Source organism: Agrilus planipennis, unplaced genomic scaffold, assembly GCF_000699045.2.
Source record: "Agrilus planipennis isolate EAB-ADULT unplaced genomic scaffold, Apla_2.0 scaffold119, whole genome shotgun sequence".
In the NCBI taxonomy this organism is placed as follows: domain Eukaryota; kingdom Metazoa; phylum Arthropoda; class Insecta; order Coleoptera; family Buprestidae; genus Agrilus; species Agrilus planipennis.
This window is the reverse complement of record NW_020438931.1, coordinates 398702-405406: the sequence shown is the minus strand read 5'-3', so window position 1 is coordinate 405406 and position 6705 is coordinate 398702.

The window sequence follows — 6705 nt, the reverse complement described above, 5'->3', positions numbered from 1 at the left end:
GATGGACTTTTCTATTTCAAGCATCACGAATTGCGCCACGTTAGTAAACTACTCCGATTTAGTGACCCAATGGTTCGTCGCTTTAATTCGTAATAACGTTTCTAACGTCGATGCATTATTCATGGGAGTAAACTGAGACCATGAACAATCGCGGATATACCTCTACACACCCTTATATGTATGTGTGTATATGTATATGAGTGAGTGAACGGTGAGTATATTTGCGTTGACATTCATACAAATACATTTGATATACCTTACACTCGTATGCGCTTAAATTATACACGTGTTCGCGTCTGCACGAGTATTAATAATAAAAGTCATGACTTACAACACATCCTAAAATTTACAGTTGCTGAGGATAATAAAAAATATTTCTAGAAGTAATAACATTTCAGCAAGAAATATCCTAATTTTTAGAGTCGAAAAGACAAGAGCTCATGATGACTACACTCGTCACCCACGTAGTGGGACACTAAATCCAAATATGGCATTGGAATTACTTCAAGATTTTGATCTGAACGTTCAAGAAATGCAGTTTGTAGGCATTTTCATAGTACCACTATGTTCAGGTGGACAGCAAAACAAAACCATCTCAATCCATCAACACTTTAAATATAAGGGTGTCAGTCCTAAGATTGGTTGGATTTGTAGCTCCATTCGTTTGTATCCTTAGCTAATCTTCGCATTTCCCTAATACTATTTGCGAATAGTAATCTTATCTCCGAGTACCAGTACTTTTCTTGACTAATAATATGTCTCTAACTAGACTTTCCCGCCTGAGAAGGTGTTCCACAATCCTATCTCGCCTATTTATTATTAACTGCCATTTCACATTCCACTCTGTCTAATATCTTCTCGTTTTTAACTTTATTCACGGCATCCTCATCATTCGCCAATGGTACCACATTTCGAACGCTTCCAACCTTTTCTTTTCCGTCGCCCCTATCATCCACGACTCGCCCCCTTACAACGCCGTGCTCCAAACATACATCTTTAATAAACTTTTAGATTTCTAAATTAACCGTCTTCTCGCTAAAGGCGACTCGACCTTTGTTTTATATCAGTATTGCTCTTTTCGTACTGAATTATCTTTCTTCCTGGATACCGAAAATCAGTAACATATTTTCTAATTGTTAAAATAAATTCCCAATAATCCTAATTTAGCTTATTGACTTTTGAGATTAGGATATTTCGAACTTTTAGTGTGCTAGGGTAATTCTTGAACTAACAGACTAGCAAAAATTGTAAAATTACAATATATATTTATGCAATTCTCATAAACGATGGATCGTGCTTATTTGGTTTGTATACGTGGCGCCCTAGAAAATAATGCCAACGGTGCCGGTGTTCGAAACAGTAGGACTTTTATTTTTTGTTTTCCTGTGACGGTACATCATGCCTGGCTAATATTCCGAAAGTTACTTACTTGTTATTCTCAACCGCAACTTGCCTGCTTAATAAGCAATGCACAATGTATGAAGGTATTCATCAACGATTGCCCTGCTCAATATGGCACGGTGCCTTCTTCGCTAACTTGTACAATTATAGGACACAATGCCAATTGTTACAACGCAATCTTCCTAAACAATACCGTAACGACACAACGCAACGCCCAAAATTGAAATAAATAAATAACGGCCTTACATCATTTCGTACGTATAAAAGAACATAAAAAAAGGCGATAAAAATTGTCCTAATTTAGTAAACGTTAATGCGCTTAGTACGCGCAAAAGGTGTACTACTTAGATACTTATTCCAAATTAATTTTTGAACAAAATTATTTTAACAAGTCTATTGTGGTAAGCGGGAGTCGGTCCTGGTGAATTTATTTATTTATTGAAGGATACGAAAACGAAAAAGTAACTTGTGGTTAGTACACATTTAAATAAATCCTAGAGTCCATCACGATGTGTGTATTTTTGTAGGAATTCTTTATCTGTACTGATAGCACGGAAATAAAATTATTGTTATTGGTACCTTCTTTACCAAAATTGGCAACTTTGATGATATTTATTTCATATAGAGGAACGTTCGACTCTACCAATAATTTTGAATTAATTGTAACTGTAATGTTTATTGTTTTTTGTTAATTTATTAGTGTATTTCGCAAGGAATTGTCGGACTAAGCAGCTATTATCTATTTTCATTTCAATTAAGTGCGCGTGTCTGTAAAAGCTTTTAAATTGTGAGATCGAAATTTTACAGTTCAGTACTCCCTTGCTAGTAGGAGAAGTTTAAGTTGTTAAACAAAGGAGAAGTTTCAAATAAGTAAGTTAAACTGAGCATCGATTAACCGATCCTCGGAGAGGCTACACACTTTCCACCCCAGAGGTTGCGTTTTCTTTCGAATGCATTCGCTCCCAGACGCGATGCGACGATTTTAAATCGTAATTACAGACGAACAGCAAGCTCTTTATTAAATCGGCATCTGAAACTGCCAAATGGCAACTTAAACTTTTTAGCGGGTAAACTTTTTTTCTTTAGTTGGATATTTCTAAAATTTTTACGATGCTCTTGCAACTCATGAATTAACAATCATCTCTCCATCGCTTCGTTTCTCAAATCATTTATATTAATCCGCATGGATGACCAATGACGGAAGCATTTTCATTGAGAACACGCTGTTAAAAAGCAAACCATTATAGCGACGCGCCAAAAAAAAAAAGAAATCGTTCACTAAATCTAGTAAAGATTATTTCATAAAATTTTTAAAACTGTTTGAAAAAATAACAGTGATACGAAATCTACCGATCGTCTTGAAAACTCAATACGATTAATTGATTTTATATTATGAAGTGTGTTCTATTTTAGCCTCACAAAACCTTGTTATTTTTGTTGAAAAAAAAGCAGTTCAATTTTGATGGGTTTACAATTGAAAATGTATAAAATTAATATATGATTATTGGATTCTCTAATTTTCAATTGATAAATGAAGTAGTTTCCGTCATCCCCAATTTCAAATTTGTGTTCAGTCAATTGACGACGGTCATTTAATCAAGTTTTTGACACGAGCTGCTCAAACCCGATGTACAAATTACCTATCAAACGAAATGCATCTCGGCGTTGTTATTATTATCCACGGATAATAATAATGAAGCGCCGATTTTGAAGAGAAACGAGAACCGTTTCTGACATGTACTCGACGTCGTTGGTACGCGTCGCGACGCGACGTGTCGCTTATTTTGTTCGGCCCGATTTTGCCAATGCGAGCGACGTCGCATAGAAGAATCGGAACGCTTATCCACGATGATTTACATCATTTATTACGACGCTTACAACACGACATAGGCTAAAATGAAATTTGCGTTGATTAATAATTGCTTCAGAAAGTAAAAAGTTTGTTTCGAACGTTTCATTTATCCAATTCAAAGTAGAAAATAACAAAATATGTATCTATATAGGAGGCACGTGGAATGAAAGAGCAGGAAAATAAGGCCATTTTATAACAAGAGAAGTGGATTTGCCAAAAGATCAAATTCAAAGGAACTATGGTACTCATCTTTATATTGTGTTTACTTACAATTAGTTTAAGTTAAAGAAATGACTAGTTTTCACATCGTCGTTTAATAACAAACCAATGGTTATTTGTCAACGCAAAATTAAAAGAAAATAGCAAAATTAAGCAATAGATAGCTAATTTCCAATTTTTTTTTAAGTGAAACTTCTTTACGCACGGTAGGGTAAGTTCGTTTCATGCGAGTTGTTATGTAACGAAATCATGCAACGGATGTCTCCCCTCTACACGGCCACGTAGTCGAGTTCGTAGTGAGGATCGCTTGAGCCATGAGCGCGCTTCAATGCAACGTTCGTTACAGGCAACTCCGTCATGTATAGTGTAAAATTTAAATTCATAGTGTACAAATATTAACCCCTATCCCGGTATGTTTGTGTAGTTGAAGAAGTTTCATTTTAGTAGCGTGTTGTATAATTACACGTTGTAATTTTTCTTTACTTTATTGGGACCCTTGTTGATGCTAAATTTTAGAACAACGGAAAGCTGTCAAGGTTTTTATCCATTTTTTGAATTGCTGTATTCATTTATTGTATCCAATTGAAAAATTGGACTTTTTAAAGAACAATGGAGTTTTGTATAATGGCAATTATTTGATAGTAATTTTAAGGCTTTAGTAAAACATGAATAAAAGCTATGAGATTGAAGAAGGTTGGTATACTGTAGATAGATACAGATAAAAGGCGATTTACTATTTAATTTTCACTTAATTTAAAATTTGTTCCTACACAAAGAAAATAATGTAAAATTTCTGCTACTATTCATCTACTTTTGTAAATGTTATAAACAGTAATTGGCCGTTATATGTAGATTAAAAATGACAGCCTTGATATTGGACATCAATGTTTGACGAAAATGTGCATTTTCAATATGTGTCTGTTTTGATTAGTAAGCTACTGACAGTGCGGTGGCAGCTGATTAAATCGGATCCACAAAAAAAATCAAAATTCATAACGAAATAATGAATAATGGGAATGAATGCGCAAGTAATTTTCTATTTTAACGGGTTTTAACGTTCATTTAGCATCCAGCCTAAACGCTCCCCGTTGGAATAATAAAATAGTCCACATTGAGGCCGGAATTTACAACAAACAAGTGACCAAAATTACATGTTGATAAAAAACAGACTACAGCAAAAACTTTTAACAGCTAAGCGGGATATTGGGGAAAATGCGACAAGGGTACGCCGCACGGTGGTTAAAATGCTCCACAAACGAAGTCCTTTAACAATATAGATTATTGTATATTTATATATATTTTCCTTATCTGTATAAATTAACGCAATTGTTTTAAGTTTATTTTATATTCGTTGTTAAATCACAGCAAAAACACTAATATAGAAAATGTGGTGAAGTTATCTTCTGTACCTGAGGAATTGATACCTTTTGATAATACAAGGAAAAGAAACTACAAAAATAAGTTTATATGTGTAGAATTAGAATTTAGTGACTTCGGTTATTTCCTCCTGCCAAAGGACCTTTGTTGGTGCAGGATTTCACGATTCTATGGCAACAGAAGTACGGGTTTTAATAATTGAGGCAATCGATTTCAAACTAAGGGAAGACCGTATCATTATATTGCATTAAGTTGTTGACTTTAGTATTTGTTATTACTTTGATGTCTCTAGCATTACAAGGGTAATAGTAATGAGAATAATTTGATATGCCTTTATCAGAATATTAAAAAAAAAAAGAAATTCTGACCATACAGAAGATGGTCAACACAAACTAAAATATCAAAAGTTGTATAAAAAGATTATTATAAATGGGAGAAGTAAAAAATTAACTAGGAGGTTTAATTTTTGAAGTCATTAAGAACAATGACTTTAAAAAATACACTCCTGTGGACGTTTTTGTTGTTTTTCTGTTTATAATTTAAGAAAACCGCAAAGGCTGGTAAGTATTTATTTTTCGAAAAAAAAAATGCTTCGGCAACCTGTATTAGTGGATTTAAGTGTCCGTAGGTATACAGTTCAGTCAGAAGTCGTCGTTTTATGCCCCTGAGTTTCTAAAGTTAAACCGAAGTATTTACGAGCAATCGTTATGGCCATAGCCACCTTTGCGGTTTCGCACTAATCCACGTACTTGTTTACGATGACACGACGTTGACATAAAATGTCCACAATTACTCGTTCGAATACGCCACTGCAGTTTTGTTTATGTGACGATCGTGTTTCAGAAGCACGATGATGACATGAAGCGCATGCTGATACTCTGCGTTCTCAATTTCACAGAAGCATGAAGTAGGTAAAAAAGATTTTACTGTCGTGGATTTGTTGAAATTCCATTGGATAATTGAAGAAAAGCACGGTAAAATTTCAAGGAACGATCAAGGATATTGTTCAGAGGAAGGGCTTTAAACAATTTCATCAATGTCGAATAGATTCATAATATTTTCATGATTCGTTACGAGAACAACATACAAAAGAGTATATTTAACAAAAGGAAAAGGTGACCAATAAGTTTACGAAGAAAATTTGTTCAGTAAAACTTTTCCTTACATGAATGAAAAATGGTCTTATCTATTTCCCTATAATTTATCTACAGTCATTGCGGAAGGCCTATTAGAGATACACCATCAGATTGTGATTTTTCCGGGTAACAGATAATCGGGTACTCGGCAAAACCACAACGCTTAATGCTTAATGTCTTCCCGTTAGATATCACTTTCACTAACTATACTAAGTCCTTTTTAAAAAGTCGTCTAAACACTAAATCAATGAAATTTTAATTTTTGGTTGACGGATTTTCAACGCGAAAGTTAAGTTGAAACCTTTAAAACAACTCTAAAATTTTTATAAACAATAAGTCTGCAAGATGACAAAATCATAATAAGGATAGATTACCTACCGTTAATCAAAGTCTCATATACCAAGAAGCGACAAGAATTATAACAGTTCGGTCAAACTGATGTATTCTTGTTTACGAAAAAAAAAAATAAATACAAGAACCATATCGAAATAAGAAATAATTTGGTATAGTAATCAATAAATAATACAAATTGGGGCAAGCGACATGTCCCAATANCTATCCCAATAAAATTTTCCTTGGGTTTTTTGTTATACTTATTAAATTATTATTAGTGCTGGTATTGGTTTTTCTTTTTTCCGTGGTAGAATTACTGTGCCATTATTCGGTACCCGGCCGGATCCTAAAAAAGGTGCCGGATCCAAGCCAGGTAAACCTTACCCA